The 22,960-nt window shown below is 35.9% G+C and overlaps 1 protein-coding gene across 1 annotated transcript in view; it reads right to left on the reverse strand.

Moving 5' to 3' along the window:
- Positions 1-22,960, reverse strand: part of LOC145686311 (tubulin beta chain-like) — a 297,132-nt gene that overhangs the window by 32,049 nt on the left and 242,123 nt on the right. The window lies entirely within an intron of this gene.

Here is a 22,960-nt window from a genome sequence, read left to right on the forward strand (position 1 = left end):
CACGAGCAGTAACAAAAATTCTTCATGATCATCTTCGGCTCAGGAAGGTTTCATCTCGTTGGGTGCCTAACACTTTGACTGAACAGCATAAGCGCATGCGTGTGGAATGGTGTGAAGAAATGCTTGCAATATTTGATGGAGGCAATTCTCGACGCGTCTCTGACATTGTTACTGGTGACGAGACTTGGATCTATCAATTTGACCCTGAAAATAAACGCCAGTCTATAGTTTGGACCTTTCCAGAGGAAAATCCACCCACGAAAGTGAAGCGACCGCGAAGTGTGGGGAAGAAGATGGTCGCAACTTTCTTCTCCAAATCTGGCCATGTTGCAACTGTTCCACTTGAAGAACAAAGGACTGTTACTGCTCAGTGGTACACCACTGTTTGGGTAACAAAAGGGTTCCAGAAACTTCGGGAACGGCGTCCAAGAGCTGGAGTGCGTGGGAACCTGCTTCATCATGAGAACGCGTCCGCACACACGGCCAACATCACAATTCAGTTTTTAGAATCTACGGAGGTCAAACTTGAGTCATCCGCCGTATAGCCCTGACCTGGCCCCGTGTCATTTTTTTCTGTTTCCCGGGATCAAAGATCGCAAGCGTGGGAAGAGATTTTACAGCCCTGAAGAAGCTGTAGTGACTTACGAGAATGAACTTTCAAACCTGAAAAAAAAAAGATGGCAACACTGCTCCCAAAAGTGGTTTTCGAGGATGCAAAAGTGTACAGTGTAATGGTGAAAACGTTGAGAACATGTAAGTGTTAAATTGATTTTAAGTATGTAAGTTATTTCACATCTCAAAACTTTCCTAATGAACCTCGTAACTACAGTAACGAAACCAAAATATCGCGAACAAACGCACAAATATCGCACCGGACTAACTATCGTAGTCTTATCCTGCACTAAAGAGCGAAGTAACTAACTTTTCGGGTTGGAAAGAGAAAAGTTTGTAAATAAAGTTGTCAAATTATGGGCATAGAACTCTGCAGCCGTCAAAGACTAGCAGCCGCTTCTTTGTTACTTCAGAAAAGGACTTTATTTTCGGACAGAACGAATTTTCACTTTAACGTTGTTATTCGTTTCTATTTTTGCGGCTACGAACTCATGGAAATTTGGTGTCAATAGAGACAGGAAGTGTTACATGGCCAATGATCCCTACTTCTTCACGGAAATGAGCTGCTACCAAACCCAATATAGAAAATAAATATAAGGGATCTCGGACCTTTCTTTTCGGTTTCTATCAGGGACAGTCTTCTCTAAATGGAGCCTGCATTTGGCATCTATCAAGAAGAAGGTTTCTTATGAGGTTTTCATCTTCTACTTCTCTGTTTAGCTTTCTTTCTTGGACTTCTTGTTTATAAAAATTAAGTAGCCTCACATGGTTCAACCTTTCCATCTGACTGGCTTTGATGTTAGTTTATAGAAATTTTTGCCAAAGCTCCGTCAATTGTACACACCACCACGTGAGAGGGAAAAAAAGGTTACCACCTAGCCCTCGAAAGATGTAAAATTGGAAATTGTCGGAGTGAGCCCGCCTGCTCCCTCCCCTTTTCAGCGTGTCCCAAAAGAAAAAAAAATGAGACGGAAAGGCCTATATAAATTGACGTAACAATAATAATAATAATAATAAAGAAGCTTCCTGGTATTCTGACTGCGAAAACAACACCAGTGAAGCCAGAAAGGAGGTTTTTGAAAAAAAAAAAAGGAAGAAGAATTAGCAAGCATTTGGCAAACCCTACGAATTACTTTATTGCCATAGAAAGTGTAGGGGGTCAATTTTGAGTTCGAAGGTGAAATTTCCGCCTTTATAGCTTTCAGAAAAAGAGGAAAGATAATGAGTTTTCCTTTTTTTTATTATTTATTTTGTAGTTCGTTTGAAGAGAGCAGAAGAAAGAACTTCTTAGTTTCTGTCACTATCCCCCTCAAGGATTTTATAGCTCAGCTATACCCCTGTTGAAAAACAAATAGAAAAAAGAAAACTACCAGCAACGGCCGGAGAGAAAAGAACCTTGTTTCTGCTATTTTCTCACTCTACGGTTGCCTCAATAATGCACTTGAATTTTACATTATGTGAGCCACCGAGCTACCGAAACAGTGATAAAGTTAAAGTATGGATTTTATCAACATTATTTCAGATGCGGAGATAGTTTTAAGAAACAACGAGAAAAGATCCGGGGCTCAGCCCCGGCACCCAAAAAAATACCGGGGCCGAGCCCCGGTGGTCCCCGGCTGAATTTAACCACTAGCTAAAGGAGACGGTGATTATGAGAAATGAATGAAATGGTGGAATGAAGAAAGTGGAGGAAACGGAAGAACCCCGAAAAAACCCACTACCACGGTGTTTGTCCAACACAAAGTCCTCACGGCGCGAGCTGGAATCGAACCAGTGACCCTCAGGCATCGGAGGTGAACGCACTACCACTGAGCCATCGCGTCCCCCAGGTGTCTTAAGATTGTTGCACTGTCAAAGTGTTATTTTCTGTTAATTGTTTTCTTATTATATCAATGAAATTTGTATAAGCTGCCCTTCAAGAGGAACAATTCAAATCTTACGTGTTAGCAGACTGGTATAAAAAGGAGGAAGAAACTTTCTTCCGAAACACTGCACTCTTAAAAAATATTTCATAGTTTCGTTCGTGAAAGCAGCTCTTGATTTGTTCTACAAGTAGTCAAGATTTAAGGATTCAGTAGCGTCGAAAGGAAACCATTGATTTTGAAAATCGATTCCTTTTGACAATGTGGAAAACGTGGTAAGAAAAATATATCAAGAATAAACAATTTTTTGAAACAAACGTAAGTAAATCTAACTTTTAATTCTGTTATTTGCAACTGAAAGCAGAATTTGATTCCAAAATATTACCTAGTTTGCAGTGTAAAATATTAGATATCAGTTGCCCTATAATCTTGATAACTGTTATTACACAGTTGTAACATAAATTACTGAAAACATAAAAAAAAAAAATCCTTTCAATTAAAATCAGCGTTATTGCAATTTATTCCTCTCTCTCTCCCTATATACATATGGTGGACAATTTATCATGATCATCCGCTATAACGGGTGTAGACAGAAATTCACAACAGTGTTGCCAACTAAATATAAGTTTATATTTTTTCAAATGGCAGTACGTCAGGTTATTACATCTTTCAAATCAACATGTCAAATGTAAACTTGAAATACCACTTTTATTATTCGTTGTTGCAAGCTAAGGATATTATGGTATTACAAACATCTGAAGTTTGGAAGCCTCTAACGCAGACATAGCACAAGAGAGATGCACAGGATAATGTACATCGAAAGAACTTTAGCGCTGAATACAATGGTCATGGTATGAAGTTTCTCGCATGAATAGGAACGAAGTTACAGAGGTTGAAAAATTTGAATTTTTTGAAACTCTTTATTTAAAAAAAAAAACTTAGGTAAATATCATATCTAGTTACATGTTTGGTTTGCAATGAACATACAAATTATTTTACCGTTTACACCACTTCGATGTCTCAAACCGTACCGGAGATATAATAAACATTGATAAAGTTGTCAACACTGTTGAAAATGGCGTGGCTAGCTAGCGCCAGCTTGCCACTAGAACAGCGTGCGAGGTTTGTAAAAAGAAGATTCTCAAGTCGTTTGTCAGTACATAGGATCGGAGACGTAAGATACCACAAAGAAACGACTTTTGGAATTTCCAAGTGGAAGCGAAGGATACGGGTGAAAATTATCTTATAAAAATGTGTACCATATTAAACTCCAGTCATCAAATTTGGTATTTCAACATCTTATTTAAAACAAAATAAGTTTTAGCTTTTTAAATATATTATCTCCCTATAAACTTTCCGAATATAAAATCATCTTTCATCCTCCTCAAAGTGAGTGCGTCTGTTAAAACAGTATAACATCAATTTATAATGTGAGAAAATATTACGTCCTCTTAAATTTTCGGATATAAAGCAATCTTGGCCAAATTTACTATGTAACATTTCAATTGGTCTTGAAGTAACCAAAAACCGACAAGGGGTATAAATTTCCTAGGGAAATATTATCCTCCTATTAAATCTTCGAATATTAAGTCATCTTGACCAAAGTGAGTGCCACCGTTAACAGATAACATGGAATGATAGCAATTTATAATGCAACATTTGAGTTTGTCTTTGAAGTAACCGATAACCAAAAGAGGGGTAATAATTTCCTAGGAAATTATTACCTCCATACCAAATCTTCGGATTTAAACCCATCGTGCCGAAACTGACTGTATTTGTTGAGATACTACAGAGTGGTATCAATTTATAATGAAACATTTGACTTTTTCTTTTAAGTAACCAGTAACTAACAGGAGGATAATAATTTCCTAGGAAATTTTTACCCCCCTACCAAATCTTAGGATTTAAGCTATCTTGCCCAATGTGGCTGTGTCTGTTAAGAAATACTACAGAGTGGTATCAATGTATAATGAAACATTTGAGTTAGTCTTTGAAGTAACCAATAACCGACAGGAGTAGCCCTACCAAATCTTCGAGTTTAAAGCGATTTTGCCGAAAGTGACTGTGTGTATTAAGACATACTACTTAACTAACTAACTAAACTAACTCTATGGCCTATGGAACCCGGAGGTTCAGTGCCGCGTTCACAAAAGCTCTCCACTGACTTCTATCCTTAGCTAATTGCATCCAGTTTCTACTTTGTATTTCAATCTCTGCGAGATCCATTTTAATATTGTCCTCCCATCTGCGCCTAGGTCTTCCTAATGGTCGTTTTCCGATTGGTCTACCAGTCAAGACTTTGAAAGCGTTTCTACTTTCTTCCATTCTAGCTACATGATCTGCCCACCTAAGCCTCCTAGACTTGACGACCCTAACAATGTTGGGTAAACCGTATAAACTATGTAGTTCCTCGTTATGAAGTTACCGCCATTCCCCATTCTCGTTCCTCTTGGGTCCGAATATTCTTCTCAGGATCCTGTTCTCAAATACTTTCAGTCTATGTTCTTCCCTCAGAGTAAGCGACCATGTTTCACAACCATACAGAACAACAGGCATGATTATCGTTTTATATATTTTAAGCTTCAAATTCCTCGACAGAATTCGCGACGACAAGAGATTTTGAACCGAATAGTAACACGAATTCCCTGCTTTTAGTCGACATTTAATTTCTTCGTGAATATGATTTTCCTCTGTTAATATTGATCCTAAATATTTGAAAGTATCCACTTTATCAAAAGCATTATTTAATATTTTAACGCCTCCACAATTTGCCATATTACGGTCCCGACGCACTTCCATGTATTTAGTTTTCTCTGCATTTACTTCTAAACCCATGTCCCTGCAAGCGTTTAATAAGATCTCTGCATTTATTTCTACTGTTCTCCTATCATCCCCTATTAAATTTACATCATCAGCATATGCCATAACCTGGTGAATGCCGTTCAACTCTAGGCCCTGGTTGCTATCTTTGATTTTCCTTATGGCGTATTCCAGCACAAAGTTAAATAATAATGGCGACAACGCATCTCCTTGTTTCAGGCCATTTTCGACGTGGAAGCTCGTGGACAAAAATTTTACTACCCGGACTTTACTTTGGGATTCACTTAAACATATCTTAATTAATCTAATTAGCTTTCTCGGTATTCCAAGTTCTGTAAGAACGTTGTATAATGTTTCTCTCCTAACCGAGTCGTAAGCCTTTCTAAAATCAATAAATAGTTGATGTACCGGGGTATTGTATTCCCACTTCTTTTCGAGTATTTGGCGAATGGTAAATATTTGGTCGATAGTTGATCGATTTCGTCTAAATCCGCACTGATAATCTTCAATAATTTCATCTGTGTATGTTTCATCTTGCTAACAGAATATTTGAAAGTATTTTATAGGATGTTGACAGAAGAGAAATGCCTCGATAATTATTACAGTCAGTTTTGTCGCCTTTCTTGTGAATTGGAACAATGATTGATTCTTTCCACTCTTGTGGCAATTCTTCCTTTTTCCAGATAAGGAGAATGAGTTTGTGTATCTTGTTCCACAATTTTTCGCCTCCAGCTAAAATTTACTCAGCCGGAATTTCATCTGTACCCGGAGATTTATGTTTCTTCAATTTCTTTATAGCGGCTTCCACTTCTATTCGATTGGGTTCTGGAATATACGGTTCTGCGGTGTGTATCTCCTTTTCTCCACGCACATTAGTTTTTGGCTGCGTGTTCAGCAAATCGTCAAAGAAATCTTTCCATCTATTTAAGAGGCTATCCGTATCGGTGAGAACTGTTCCGTCAGATTTCTTTAATATATAAGCACGAGGTTGATAGCCTTTCTTAAATTCGCTGATCCCCTTATACATGTCCCGAATATTTTTATTTTTACTATTATCTTCAAGTTCCTTAATTTTAGCTTTCAAAAAATCCCGTTTCTTTGTTCTAAAAGTTTTTGAAGTTTCGCGCCTGATATCTGCGAAATTTTCTGTAGTTGTTTCATTCGGATTTTGTAGCTACCGTAATTTTGCCTGTTTTCTCTTCTCTGCTAGTTTAATGCATTCTTGGTCGAACCATGGTTTGTTCCTACGTATTTCCGCGTGTCCCAATTTTTCTATTGCTGAACTTTTAATGCTATCTCTAATTTCATTCCAAGTATCCTCAACACTAGTGCACTCCGAGTCTTCTAAAACCGCGAATCTATTCGAAACTTCAATCTGGTATTCCTCTCTTACCTGGCTCTCTTCTAATTTCTTTAAATTAAATCTCTCCGTTTTCGGACATTGAATATTACCTTTATTCAACGATAATTTCTCCCGTATTATCGCTACTACCAGGTAGTGATCAGTGTCACAATCAGCCCCTCTAAACGACCGGACGTCAATTATGCTAGATTGTCTTCTTCTATCTACTAAAACGTGATCAATTTGATTATGTGTTTTTCCGTCTGGTGATGTCCAAGTGTATTTATGAACGTCGCGATGTGGGAATTTTGTACTCTTCACGATTAGGTTTTTGGATGTTGCAAAGTTCACGAGTCTAATACCGTTGTCATTACTTTCCTTATGCAAACTTTCGTTCCCTATAATCGGTTTGAAAATATCCTCTCGTCCTACCTTCGCATTGAAATCCCCTAATAGAATCTTCATATGGTATCGCGGGAGTTGGTCAAATATCCGTTCCACTTCTTCGTAAAAACTATCTTTTATATCGTCACCCTTATCTTCAGTTGGAGCATGTACATTTAAAACAATAATATCACACCACCGTCCCTTAAGAGTAATAAAAGAAAGTCTGTCAGTAACAAATTCAACCCGTTTAATTGCTGGTAATATTCGTTTGTGAACGAAAACCCCTGTTCCTAACTGGTGATTTTTATTTCCTTCCCCGTAAAAGAACGTAAAATTTCCGGAATTCTCAGATCCATTTCCTTCCCACCTAACTTCCTGAACTCCTACTAAGTCCATCCTGTATTTCTCTAACTCACTCGTTACAGATTTTAACGCGCCTGCCCTATAAAGACTTCTAATATTCCATGTTCCAAATCTCATGTCCATTTTCTTTTGCTGATGTCGTGCCAAGTTATCAGTCCTTGTCCGAGGCTTTTGTGAATGTTTCTCAACAAGTACCTTTTTTTTTACAGGATGAGGGTGTTAGCCTTACCCAAACCCCCAAGCTGGAGGACCACTCCTAGTCGTCTGTCCGCGACTGCTTATTCAGTATATTCGCAGCTAACCTCTATATCTAGAGGCCTTCTCCTCGATCCGCAACCTGAGGACGCGCCATGCCGTGGTGACAGGAACCCACGTTAAGACATACTACTTAGAGGTATCAATTTATAATCTAACAGTTACATTGTCTTTGAAGTAACCAATAACCGACAGGGGGTAATAATTTCCCACGGAATTATTACCTCCTTACCAAATCTTCTGGTTTAAAGCCATCTTGCCCAAAGTGACTGTGTCTGTTAAGAGATACTACGAAGTGGTATCAATTTATAATGTAACATATGAGTTTGTCTTTGAAGTAACCAGTAACCGACAAGGGGGTAATAATTTCCTAGGAAATTATTATCCCCCTACCAAACCTTCGGATTTAAAGCCACCTCACCCAAAGTGACTGTGTCTGTTAAGAGATACTACGGAGTGGTATCAATTTATAATGTAACATTTGAGTTTGTCTTTGAAGTAACCAATAATCGACAGGGGTGTAATGATTTCCTAGGAAATTTTTACCCTACGAAATTTTCGGATTTAAAGCCATTTGGCCGAGTGGGATTCTGTCTGTTAAGAGATACTACGAAGTGGTATCAATTTATTATGTAACATATGAGTTTGTCTTTGAAATTACCAGAAACCGACAAGGGGGGTAAAGATTTCCAGGGAGTAAAACTTCACAGGGGGTAAAAGTTTCCAGAGGTAAAAAATCCCTGTGACACCGGAAATATAACAAATTGAAAATAGTGCGTATACCAATATCCGAAGTGCGTACGACGACGACCAAATCTTATACTATATCAAATGTTAGTACTCCTTCTCTAGAGTTTTGTGCACCACGTCCCGAGTTTTCTGCACATCAAATAACGGACATATAACCACTTTAAAATAGTGCGTATACCAATATCGGAAGTGCGTACAGCGACGACCAAATCTCTTAGTAAAGCAAATTTTAGTACTCATTTTCTAGAGTTTTGTGCTCCGTGTCCGAAGTTTTTTGCGCCTCAAATACCGGAAATATAACTACTCTAAAATAGTGCGTATACCGATATCGTAATGCGTACAGTGCCAACCAAACCTCGTAGGAAGCCAAATGTTAGTACTTCTTCTCTAGAGTTTTTTACACCATGTCCCGGGTTTTGTGCCCCTCGGAATACCGGAAATATAACCACTAGAAAATAGTGCGTATACCAATATCGGAGTGCATGCAACGCCGAACAAATCTCTTAGTATGTCAAATTTAGTCTCCTTGTGTGTAGTATTATGCACCATGGCCCGAGTTTTCTGCACCTAAAATACCGGAATAATAACCACTAGAAAATAGTGCGTATACCAATATCGGAAGTGAGAACCTCGCTGAGCAATTCTGTTAGTAGGTCAAATAGATATAGTAGGTAAAAGAGCAATCCTTCTCTAGAGTTTTGTGCACCATGTCCCCAGTTTTGTGCCCCTAAGATACCTGAAATATAACCATTTGAAAATAGTGCGTATACCAATATCGGAAATGCGTACAACGCCGATTAAATCTTTTAGTATGTCAAATTTAGTCTCCTTGTGTGTAGTATTATGCACCATGGCCCGAGTTTTCTGCACCTAAAATACCGGAATAATAACCACTAGAAAATAGTGCGTATACCAATATCGAAGGACGTACAACGCCGACCAGACCTCTTAGTATGTCAAATGTTAGTACTCTTTCTCTAGAGTTTTATGCACTATGTCCCGAATTTTGTGCACCTTAGATACCGCAAATGTAACCACTTGAGGATAGTGCGTATACTAATATCGGAATTGCGTACAGTGCCAAACCAAATCTCTTAGTAAGTGAAATGTTACTACTCCGTTGTACAGTTTTTTGCACCACATGCTGTGTTTTTGAAACTCAAATACACGAAATATAAACAGTTAAAAATAGTGCGTATACTAATAGCCAATGTGCGTACACCGCTGACCAAATCTCTTAGTATGTCAAATGTTAGTAATTTTTCTGTAGAGTTTTGTGCACCATGTCCCAAGTTTTAAGCGCCTCAAGTACCGGAAATATAATCACATGAAAAAACTGCGTATAACGATATCGAATGTGCCTACAGCGCCAACGAAATCTCTTAGTAAGTCGAATGTTAGTATTCCTTCTTTAGAGCTTTTTGTACAACGTCCCGAATTTTGTCCACCTTACTTAAAGGAGATATAACCACTTGAAAGTGGTACGTATACCAATATTGGAAGTGCGTACAACGCCAACCAAACCTCTTACTATGTCAAATGTTAGTATTCTTTCTCTGGAGTTTTATGCACCATGTCCCGAGTTTTTTAAAAAACAAATACCCGAAATATAAACAGTTGAAAATAGTGCGCATACTAGTAGCCAAAGTGCGTACAGCGCCGACGAAATCTGTTAGTAAGTCAAATTTTAGTACTTCTTCTCTAGAGTTTTGTGCACCGTGTCTAGAGTTTTTGCACCCCAGATAGCGGAAATATAATAACTTGAAGATAGTGCGTATACCAATATTGGATTTGCGTACAGCGTCGACCAAATCTATTAGTAAGTCAAATGTTAGTACTCCTTTATAGTTTTGTGTACAATGTTCTGAGTTTTGTGTACCTTACATACCGGAAAAATAACCACTTGAAAATAGTGCGTTGCCGGCCAAATCTCTTCGTAACTCAAATCTTAGTATTTTTTCTGTACAGTTTTGTGCAATACGTACCGAGTTTTTAAAACTCAAATGCCCGAAATATAAGCAGTTGAAAATAGTGCGTATACTAATAGTCCAACTGTGGACAGCTCCGACCAAACCTTTTAGTATGTCAAATGTTAGTACTATTTTTATATTTTTCCATCATGTCCCAAGATTTGTGCACATCAAATACCGGAAATAGAACCACTTGAATGTAATCCGTATATCAACATCGCAAGTGCATATAGCGCCAACCAAATCTCTTAGTAATTGAAATGTTAGTACTATTCAAGAACAGAAGGTGAACATGCAAACTAGTGGTTTCCTTAAACCAGGTGCTGGTTTAAGTGAGGTAGTTAGCTGCTTGGTACAAAAAGGTGAACAAATGTCAAAGTGTGATACGGTAGTAATAATTGGGGGATCAAATGATGTGGCAAAAAACGAAGCTGACAACGTGGTTAGGAATTTGAGAAACATCTTGCCAAATCTTACACAAACAAATGTAATTGTGTCTACTCTGCCTCATCGGCATGACTTAATCGGTACATCAATTGTAAACAAGGAAGTTGATACAGCAAATGCAAAAATCATTAAATTGTGCAGAAGGTTCAAAAATGTAAAGGTACTAGACATAAGTATGTATCCTAGACAATACCATACCGTACATGGTCTGCATCTAAACGGTAACGGGAAACAGTGCATGGCTGATAAAATATGTGTATTAGTGGAGCAATCGGAAACCTATAATGATACTGGTGTTATAGCTTTACCATTTAACAACAGTCTCAAAAGTAGGACCACCGTTGCTGACAGCGCTGATGTAAACAGTACTGATGCGTATAAAGAAAGGGAATTAGACAGGATCTGCCTCGTTCAAAAAATACACGCAGATAATGTGGAAAATCTTGAAAAAGCAGGTAATGTAAGTGCACCTAGTCCAACTCAGCGAAAATCAAATAGAATAAGAAAGGTTCCTACAAAGTATGATGATAATAGTTTTTTAATGCAAGTCCCAATAATAATTCCAAGCACTTAACCAATAGAGGTAACAGTGACTACAATGTAACAAATGTATATTATCAGAACGTGCAAGATCTAGCTAGCACGGAGCATGGTAAACCTCAACATAATGCTATACAAGGGTGCACGAAAAACAATAGAAAATTGTTTACAGAGTCATATAATGGTACAGCAAAAGAAGTTGAGCTAATAGATAATAATGAAGCTGGTCGAATTAAACAATCTAACTTAACTAGACTTCTTAATGTTAGCAACATAAATGATATAATTTTAGCACAAAGTAACTCTGGTCTATTTTCAAACATGAAAGGTGTTATAAATTGTGACTTTGAAAATATCTTGCTGTTCCACATTAACGTACAATCAATAAGAAACAAATTAATTGAAATTGAAATTTTTCTTGACTCATTTCCGTGCCAAATTCTTTGTGTTAATGAACACTGGCTTAGAAATGAAGAAATACTTCTATATGTACCTAAAAATTATATCATGGCAGCAAGCTATTATAGAAGTAGAATTACCCATGGAGGAGTAGCAATTTATTTAAGAGATGGCTTCACCATTGACTATATTGTTATTAACGTAGATAATTTCTGCTATGAGGGGGAATTTGAAGTAGTTGCAATTTCATTTCCTAGCGCGAAAACAATTGTGGTATCAATTTATCGAACACCAGATACGGATGTCAATGTCTTTCTTGCACGCTGGGAAGATCTTACTAACTACTTAAGTAAGCATGATAAATATAAAATATTATATCTGGGGGATGTAAATATCAATGTTTTAGTTGATACTCCTACCAAGAATTATTTTTCTGATATACTTAGATCATATAACTTTTATTTTCTAAATGATCAGCCAACAAGAAAGGAAGCTTGTTTAGATAACATTATTACAAATGTATATAGAAATGATTTATCGTGTGGTGTAGTACAGTGCTCATTGTCAGATCACGATGGCCTATGGGTGTTATACCCCTTTGTCAAACACAATAATACTAGGGTGGTGACCAAGAGTTTTCGAGTACTGAGTTTAGATAATATCTGTAGTTTAAGTCATAAATTAAAAGAAATTGACTGGCAGTAAATATTCTTCAGATGTAAAAATGTAGTAGAAGCGTGTGAATTTTTTATGTATAATTTAACACGATGCCTAAACGAATGTTGTCCAAGAAAATTTAAATGCTATAACTTATCTACAAACAAATTACAGCAAAATGTTAGTAACTGGTACACTCCAGAACTAGCAGAGTTTCGTAAGGTTGTCATTGCTTGGTATAATAGGGCTAAATCGGGCTGTCCTGTGGGAAAAGAAAAATACATCAGAGCTAAAAGACGCTACAGAAAGGAAATAAGTGCGGCAAAAATTAAGGCAAACTACAATTTTATTGTAAACCATACAAATAAATGTAAAGCAGGGTGGACAATTATAAACAGGGAAATAGGGGTACGAAAAGAAAATGACTCAATATCAATATCCCCTGACACTTTTAATGAATTCTTTGTAAGTAGTGCTAAGTATGTAAATGGTAATACAAGCAGTATCTCTAAGTCCGCAGAAAACGATGTTATAGACTTCAAAAGTATTCTAAGTTCATGTAGAAATCAAACTAGTAACTTGACATTTAAATGGACAAACGTAACACCTGAAGCAATTTTGTCAGTGGTTCGTAAGTTTAAGACATCTGGTAGCGAGGATTATTATGGGTTTACTAATAGTACAATTAAAAATATTATAGACGTAATAGTGGAACCCCTTACACACTTAATTAATTGGATACTAGTAGAAGGAGTGTTCCCAGATTGTCTTAAGATTGCGGTTACTATTCCCATACATAAAAAAGGGGACAAAAACTGTCCCAGCAACTACAGACCAATATCTCTCGTACCAATTGTATCAAAAATTATTGAACATTGCATGAAAGAACAACTAACTCTGTACTTTGAAAATAACAATCTCATTAACTGTGCACAATATGGGTTTCGGAAAGGTATGTCCACAACTAAAGCTGTTGAAAAAGTTGTATCTGAGGTAATTGAAGCCTTTGAAAACAGTTCATTCGCTTGCGCAACATTATTAGATTTAAGTAAGGCTTTTGATACTGTTTCACATGAAATATTGATTCAGAAATTACAGTATTATGGGATCAGAGGAACTGAGCTCTTATTGATCAGGTCTTATCTAGAAAGTAGAAAACAAGTTGTGTGTGTACAAAATAAACAGTCAAACGTACTTGAAATATTAACAGGAGTGCCACAGGGAAGTGTCATTGGACCTTTTCTATTTCTGGTATACATTAACGATTTACCTGACTACTTATTAGAAACCACTGTTATGTATGCCGATGACACTATATTTATAACGAAGGATAATAATATCAACGCAATACACACGAAAAATAATAAAGCAATAGATAAATCTACTGATTGGCTGTTTCACAATAAATTAAATTTGAACCATAATAAAACAGAGAAGTTATACTTTCATCTCAGCAGCTCCACAACTGATACAAAAGAATGCTCCTCAGTTAATCTATTAGGGATATACTTAGATACGAAATTAAACTGGAATGTGCATACTATGCAACTTTGTAAAAAATTATCAAGGGCAGTATATGTGTTACGTAAATTGAAAATATCTGTAAGTAAAAGTCTATTAATCACTGCATATTATGCTTTCTTTCACTCTCATCTGTCGTATGCCATACTATTATGGGGTAATTCTTCCGGAGCACAAACAGTATTTAAGTGGCAAAAAAGAGCGATAAGAACGATAACAGGAATTCCAGAGAGAGAATCATGTAGACATTTTTTCAAAGATTTTGAAATAATGACCATCCTTGTACATATTATCGTGCCTTATTTATATCAAAGAAAACTGTACAAATTATGTTACTCGAAGTAGTGTTCACTCACACAATACAAGGCGCAAAAATGAAATAAATATTCCCCATGTACGGCTGTGCAAAACTCAAAATAGTTATAAATATATAGGGATGAAATTGTATAATCTATTGCCACCTAGAGTGAGAGAAATGGAGATTAAAAATTTTAAATGTTTTTGTAAAAAGTGGCTCTTAGAAAAGTGTATATATAGTATTTCAGAATTCACGGAAGAAATTTCAGTATTAGAATAGAAAAGTAGTACTAGGTGAAATATACAATATTGTATTGATTAATTAAAATTGTAAATATTATATGTACGCAAACCTAAATTTTGACGTTGTCTATTACAACATCATGTTGTTTAACGACAATAAATAATTCTTATTATTCTTATTCTTATACTATTCTAGAGTTTTGTGAACCATGTCACGAGCTTTGTGCACCTCAGATACAGGAAATTTATCCATCTGAAAATAGCGCTAGAAATACTCCAAGTCCCTGTAGCGCCGAGCAATTCTTTTAGTAAGTTAAATGTTATTACTCTTTCTCTAGAAATTTGTGCAACATGTGCCTCGTTTAGTGCACCTCAGATGCCGGAAATATAAGCACTTGGAAATAGTGCGTATACCAACATTGGAAGTGAGTACAACGCCGACCAAATCTCATACTATGTCAAATGTTAGTACTCCTTTTCTAGAGTTTTGTGCACTACGTCCCAAGTTTTCTGCACCTAAAATACCGGAAATATAACCACTTGTGAACAGTGGGTATACCAATATAGGAAGTGCGTACAGCGCCGACCAAATCTCTTAGTAAGGCAAATTTTATTACTCATTTTCTAGAGTTTTGTGTACCACGATCCGAGTTTTTGAGACGCAAATACCCGAAGTATAAACAGTTGAAAATAGTGCGTATACTAATAGCGAAAGTGCGTACACCACTGACTAAATCTTTTAGTATGTCAAATGGTAGTACTTTTTCTGTAGAGTTTTGTGCTCCGTGTCCCAACTTTTTTGCGCCTCAAATACCGGAAATATAACTACTTGAAAATAGTGCGTATACCGATATCGTAATGCGTTCAGCACCGATCAAATCAATTATTAAGTCAAATGTTAGAACTCCTTCTCTAGAGTTTTGTGCAACATTTCCCGGGTTTTGTGCACCTCACATACCGGTAATATAAAAACTTGAAAACAGTGCGTATACCAATATCGGAAGTGCGTACAACGCCGACCAAATCTCTTAGTATGTGTACTTATTTATTTATTTATTTCATTTTCCGCCGTAAGAACTTAGCGTTCACTGCTTCGTCAAGAGATACAGTTAGTATTACAATTAATAATAATGATAATTCACGAGAAACTCTGCAATTATTAATACAATTATTTAAAAAATAATATATAATAATACAATATATATATAATACAAAATATATACGTAACAATAAAACTTAAACTAAAAGTGTATTTTTAGAGAAAATATAAATTGTTCCTTATTTTATATATTTCAAAATTCAAATAAATTTTAATATTTACATTACAAAGAAAGATCACACTGAATATATTCATCTAAACCATAGAAAAGATGTTTAAGTATCAGTAACTTGAGGTGTCTTTTAAACTGCAAATTTGGCATTCGTTTGACGATCTGGTAATTTATTATAAAGTTTTATTCCTATGTGGTGTAACGAATTTTGAGTTCTTGTTAGACAAAAATTTTGTATATGAATATGATTGGTTGTTCTTGTGTTGTATTGGTGTAGGTCCGAATTGAGTTGGAAGTTTCTTTTATTCATATGTATGAAAGATGTTGTTTCGAGAATGTATATACACGGCAATGGTAATATTTTAAGTTTCTGAAACAGTGGTGTACTTGGTGTATGAAACGGAACGATAACATTATTCGTAACATTTTCTTCTGCATTGTAAATACAGAAGACAGCGCTTAGTTTCCTCAACAAATCATTCACGTGATCATACCATGTTAACTTAGAGTCTAATTTTAACCCTAAAAATTTACAAGTGTTAGATACCTGCATGAGTTCCCCGTCTATACGTATTTGATGTATGTTTAGAGAGTTCAGTTTTCCTTCATTGAAACTCATTATAGTTGTTTTCGCTGTATTTAAGTTTAGTTGGTTTGCTTTTATCCATTCTGCAATTTTATCTGTCGTGTTCTTAAATATGAATTCCTCGGAGCAAATGTTATTTGGCATTTCAATTAAAATGTTTGTATCATCCGCAAAAAGTACGCTTTTGTTTGGAACTATATAATCGGGAAGATCGTTAATGTATATAAGGGAAACTATAGGACCTAATATTGATCCTTGTGGAACTCCGTGCCAAATGTGTCTTACCTCTGACTTGGTTGAACCTATTTCTACATATTGCATGCGGTTAGTCAAATAGGATTGGAACCATAAATTAGTATGACCTCTAATACTATAACTAATACCATGACCTCTAATGTCAAATGTTAGTACTTCTTCTCTAGAGATTTGTGCACAATTTGCCGATATTTGTGCCCCTCAGATACCGGAAATATAACCACTTGAAAATAGTGCGTATACCAATATCAGAAGGGCGTACAACGCCGACTAAATCTCTTATTATGTCAAATGTTAGTATTCCTTCTCTAGAGTTTTTGGCACCATGGTCCGATTTCTCTGCATTTCAAATACCGAAACTATAAGCACTGGAAAATTGTGCGTATACCAATATCGGAAGTGCGTACAGTGCCGACCAAATCTCTTCGTAACTCAAATGTTAGTACTCTTTCTGTACAGTTTTGTGCACTACGTTCCGAGTTTTTGAAACTCAAATATTCGAAATATAAGCAGTTGAAAATAGTGCGTACACTAATAGCTTAATTGTGTACAACGCCGACCAAATCTCTTAGTATGTCAAATGTTAATACTCCTTCTCTAGAGTTTTATTCAACCCGTCCCGCGTTTTGTGCACTTTAGATACCGGAAATGTAACCACTTGAGGATAGTGCGTGTACCGATATCGGAAGTGCGTACAGCGCCCAGCAAATCTCTTAGTAAGTCAAATGTTAGTACTCCTTCTCTAGAGTTTTTTTAAAATGTCCCGAGGTTTTTCCACCTCACATAACGGAAACATCACCACTTGAAAATAGTGCGTATACCAATATCGGAAGAGAGAAACCTCGCCGAGAAATTCTGTTAGTAGGTCAAATGTTAGTACTCCTTCTCCAGTTTTGTGCACCATGTACCGAATTTTTTTTCCTCAGATACGGGAAGTATAACCATTTGAAAATAGTGCGTATACCAATATCGGAAATGCCTACAACGCCGATTAAATCTTTCAGTATCTCAAATTTAGTCTCCTTCTCTGGAGTATTGTACACCATGGCCCGAGTTTTCTGCACCTAAAATACCGGTATAATAACCACTAGAAAATAGTGCGTATACCAATATCGAAGTGCGTACAACGCCGAACAAACCTCCCAATATGTCAAATGTTACCCAAATCACCCGACTCCATGAATGAATTTAAAATTCCGTGGGCCGGGTGAAAACTTCAAATATAACAAAGTCGCTTAAACTTAATGATATAATTAGAAATGTAACTGTTAATAAGCGATCAAATGTACAAGGTAATATGAGTCAGGGATAAGAATCGATCGAATCGAATCGATAGAATCGAAGTGCGTACAGCGCTGACGAAATCTGTTAGTAAGTCAAGTTTTAGTACTTCTTCTCTAGAGTTTTGTGCACCGTGTCCAGAGTTTTTGCACCCCAGATAGCGGAAATATAACAACTTGAAGATAGTGCGTATACCAATATCGGATTTGCTTGCAGCGTCGACCAATTCTCTTAGTAAGTCAAATGTTAGTACTCCTTCTCTATAGTTTTGTGTACAATGTCCCGAGTATTGTGCACCTCACATACGGGAAATATAACCACTTGAAAATAGTGCGTATACCAATATCAGAAGTCCGTACAGTGCCGACCAAATCTCTTCGTAAGTCTAATCTTGGTACTCATTTTCTAGAGTTTCGTGCACTACGTTCCGAGTTTTTGAAACTCAAATATCCGAAATATAAGGAGTTGAAAATAGTGCGTATACAATTAACCCAACTGTGTACAGCGCCAATGTTAGTACTTTTTGTACTGAGTTTTGTGCATCGCGTACCGAGTTTTTCAAACTCAAAAAACCGAAATATAAAATTGAATCTGGTGCGTATACTAATAGCTAAAGTGCGTACAACGAAGACCAAATCTCTTAGTATGTCAAATGTTAGTACTCCTTCTCTAGAGTTTTGTGCACCACGTATCGAGTTTTTGAAACTCAAATACCAAAAATATAAGCAGTTGAAAATCGTGAGTATACTAATAGCCCAAGTGTATACAGCGCCCGTCAAATCTCTCAGTACGTCAAATGTCTGTACTTCTTCTCTAGAGTTTTGTGCACCATGTCCCGAGTTTTGTGCCCCTCAGATACGGGAAATATAACCACTTGAAGATAATGCGTATACCAATATCCCATGTGCGTATAACGCCTACCAAGTCTCTTACTATGTTATATTTTATTACCCCTTCTGTAGAGTTTTGTGCACCATTTCCCGAGTTTTGTGCGATCAAATACCCGAAATATAATTAGTGATGGGTAAATTCCCGGGAAGATATTTTTCATTCCCAAAATGGGAATTTATCCGGGAATTTATGTACAATCAGAAAGAAAATTCCATTCTATTACTATATTATGATTTCAAAGTTGAATTAGTTTTTATATCACAGCATATTATTACTGTTGTCCACAGAGGATTCTTTAAAATGTATATTCTGAACGGTACTATGTTACTTTATTAACACTTTATTATATTTAGAGAGTACGCATAAATGTATATTTATTTACAATATGTTCTATCAATTACATATGTGTGAAAAGATTATATAGTAACAGTTTCAATTTATATGTAAGTGGATTTGCTCAACTTGACTCTATTACTGATATTATAAACACATTAAATTTATAAATGTTATAAACCAATTAGATTGGATAAATGCTAGAAGATACATGTCTCAGCAATTTATCAACATTTGCGCATACATATTTCTGTTCACAAAATTTGCCAGATACTTACTTATCTTTATATTTTAGCACGTAACATTGCCATACACGACCTTTCATTCTAGCTATTTCTCGAAATTCTATACGTTATTTCACATGTTAAAGAAGACCGAGTACGTCTTCAGAAATTCGAGTCAGAGAGAGGAGACAGAACGACGTCTATTACTAATAGTGGTTCAGGGTTTATTAATAGCACTTCATCTCTGTTTCTACATAATTCTAAATTACTTTACAAAATGGTTCCTTTTCATCATTTGTAAATTAGTACTTTGCTAATTTTGGCTGTTCTTTAGCATTGCAGGCCAGCTTTTGCACCTACTTTTTTTGCGATATTCTATTCCGATGCGGTTGTTTTATGGTTTCGTACGTTAAATTACGTTACCAGCATTAAATTCAGACAGCATTGCAGAGCGAGCGTTAGCGAATGAAGGCGGGTTAGAGCCCCCCATGGCACGTTGTTTTCTATCTTCGTTACCAACAATTCACTTTCTTTTCTCACATAAATCACAGCCACTTACCTTTCCGTTTTGTATAAATCCCTTACTGCCCTAAAAAAAGTGTTGGATACTTTCTCGATTACTTGAACATCACTATCAACTCATTTCTTCCGTAAATCATGCTACTTTTTGCTAGTTTTGGCCCCCCAATACTAAACAGTTATCTTACTTTTTAGTGCAAATGGAATTGGAACTTTAAAAATCATATCATTAGCTATATAAAGTACCAAAAAATTATTTTAAATTTTTTAACCTCCAAATTCTTTAAAACCTACAAGTAAATTATAATATATTAAAATAAAGTAATTAGTCATATGATTCTTATAATTTGGAAGATAAAGTAAAGAAATTGAAATAAATTCCTCCCCAGGAATTTATAGGCCAGGGAAAAACCCGGGAATATTCCCATTTTTAAATTCCTTCCCACCGGGAATATTCCCACTGCCCATCACTAGATATAACCTCTTGAAAATAGTGCGTATACCAATATTCCAAGTGCGTACAACGCCGACCGAATGTTTTAATATGTCAAATGTTAGTGCTTTTTCTGTAGTGTTTTGTGCACAATGTCCCGAGTTTTTTGCATCTGAGATACCGAAAATATTACTAATTGATAATAGTGCATATACAAATTGAACAAGTGCGTAGAGCGCCAACCAAACCTCTTAGTATGTCCAATGATATTACTGCTTATGGTGAGTTTTGTGCACCATGTCCCGAATTTTGTGCAGCTCTGATACACGAAAAATAACCACTTTAAAATAGTGCGTATAACAATAGCCCAAGTGCCTACAGTTGTGACCAAAGGTGGTGGTAACGTCAAGTTTTAATGTTCATCCTGTAAAATTTTCTGCTCTATGTCCCAAGTTTTGTGCACGATTGATAACTGAAATATTTTCACTAGAAAATAGTTCGTATCCCCACCATAAAATTTAGTACAATACCGGCCAAAGCAATTTTTGTCAAATATTAGTACTTAAATTACACTGTTTTGTGTACCATGTCCCCAGTTTTGTGCACCTCAGATAACTGCGATATAACTACTTTGAAATACCCGTGGCTGTACACCGCCGGCCAAAGCAATTTATGTGTCAAATATTAGTACTCGTTTTGTGAATTTTTGTGCATCATGTCCTGAGTTTGTGGGTCTGAGATAACAGTCATATACCCAGAGGGAAAAGTGGATATTTGTATTACTCTGGCGTAAAATTCCGACAAAGAAAATTATCTTAAATACCTTAATACTAATTTTATTTAGTTTATGTGCTCACCTCACTTAGTGAAAAATAGTGTGTATGTGAAATGACCATGTGTATCCAATGCGGACCAAAGCGATATTTACGCTAAATGTTAGTAGTGAATTTGTGGAATTTTGTGCATCAAATCACGTGCTTTGTGGACCTCAGATAACACAAATATAAATCCTTCAATTTAAATAAAGTTCCTGTTTATTCATTTAAATAAAGTTCATTCATTTCTTCTTTAGTCAGTAGTTAATTAAAATAATTAATGTCAGTGTAAGTTTGTCCATGCAATCCACTTGATAAAATAACGATTCTTTCTCTAATTCCTATAAACTGTTGAGAACTAACAGAAATTTAATATTTTCTTCTTATCTTCTGCAATATTAAATAAACTCAGTGCAACAATACTTCAAATTCTCATTTCAGAGCCAAATGTTAGAAATAAATCCGACAATAATGAAGAGTTTTGAAGCTAGTCTCAAGCGGTCCATTTACTTGTAGTACGACATCTTCAAATTCGAAATTTAACTAGCTGAAAATTTTGTTCAAGAAAAATATTTGTACCATTAAATTAACGAGGGAGGGCTATTTCAAAATTTTGCCGCTTCATCAAAATTCGAAATATAACTAGCTCATAATTTTACCCAACTTTTGTCCACTTCTGTCCAACAAAAAAAATGGTACCATTAGAATAAGCGAGGGAGGCTTATGTCAAAATTTGACAACTTCGAAAACATGTAGTGCTAAATCTTCAAATTCGAATTTTACCTAGCTCAGATTTTTTATTTTTGTCCCATTTTGCCCAATCAAGAAAACAATTGATCCATGCAAATAAAAGAGCGAGTGTCATTTCAATATTTGACAACTTTGATCATCTGTAGTGCGACATCTTCAAATTGGAATTTTAACTAGCTTAGAATTTTGTCCGTTTCTGAATAGAGGGCAGTTTCAAAATTTGGCCACATCGATCACATGTAGTTCGGCATCTTCAAATTGAATTTTTACATGCTTAGAATTTTTGTCCAATTTCTGTACATTTTTGTACTACCAAGTAAGAATTTTGTACCATTTAAATAAACCAGGGATGTCATTTCAAAATGGCACTTCGGTCACCTGTAGTGAGACATCTTCAAATTAGAATTTTAACTAGCTTGGTGGCACAAAAATCTACAAAATATGGGAAAATGCTAAGTTAGTTAAAATTCGAATTAAAGGTATCACACTGCTGGTGACCAAAATTGTTTCAATTTTCAAATGATCCTCCTTCCTAATTTGAGTGGTACATTTTTCTCTTGATTGGACTACAATTGACTACAAATGTACAATGTTCTGAGCTAGTTAAAATTCGAGTTTGAAGATGTCGCACTACAGGTGATCGAAGTGGCCAAATTTGAAAGTGGCCCTCTCTCGTTTATTTTAAGTGTAGAAAATGTTTTCTTGAGTGGACAAAAATGGATAAAAATTAGACAAAATTCTGAACTAGTTCAAATTCGAATTTGAAGATATCGCACTACAGGTGATCAAAGTGACCAAATTTGAAAGTTGCCCTTCCTCGTTTATTTTAATAGTACAAAATGTTTTCTTGAGTGGACAAAAATTGGACAAAATTGTAGTAAATTTCGAATTTGAAGATGTTGCACTACAACTAAATGGACCCAGTCTAAAGTAGAGACAAAAATAAAACCTGAACAAATGCCTGAATTGCAGCTCCATTTTTAAGTGGATAATAATAAAGATGATAATCTTATTGAAAGGCTGTTTATGGGATTCAAGCATGTTGGAATAATTTGGTTATAGGAATGTCAGCGCAACATACAGGTGTTATTCTTTTTGAGAGAAATAACCACTCAAGTTGAATAAAACTTGCCACTG

This window comes from Thermobia domestica, chromosome 5, assembly GCF_964235325.1.
Source record: "Thermobia domestica chromosome 5, izTheDome1.hap1.1, whole genome shotgun sequence".
In the NCBI taxonomy this organism is placed as follows: domain Eukaryota; kingdom Metazoa; phylum Arthropoda; class Insecta; order Zygentoma; family Lepismatidae; genus Thermobia; species Thermobia domestica.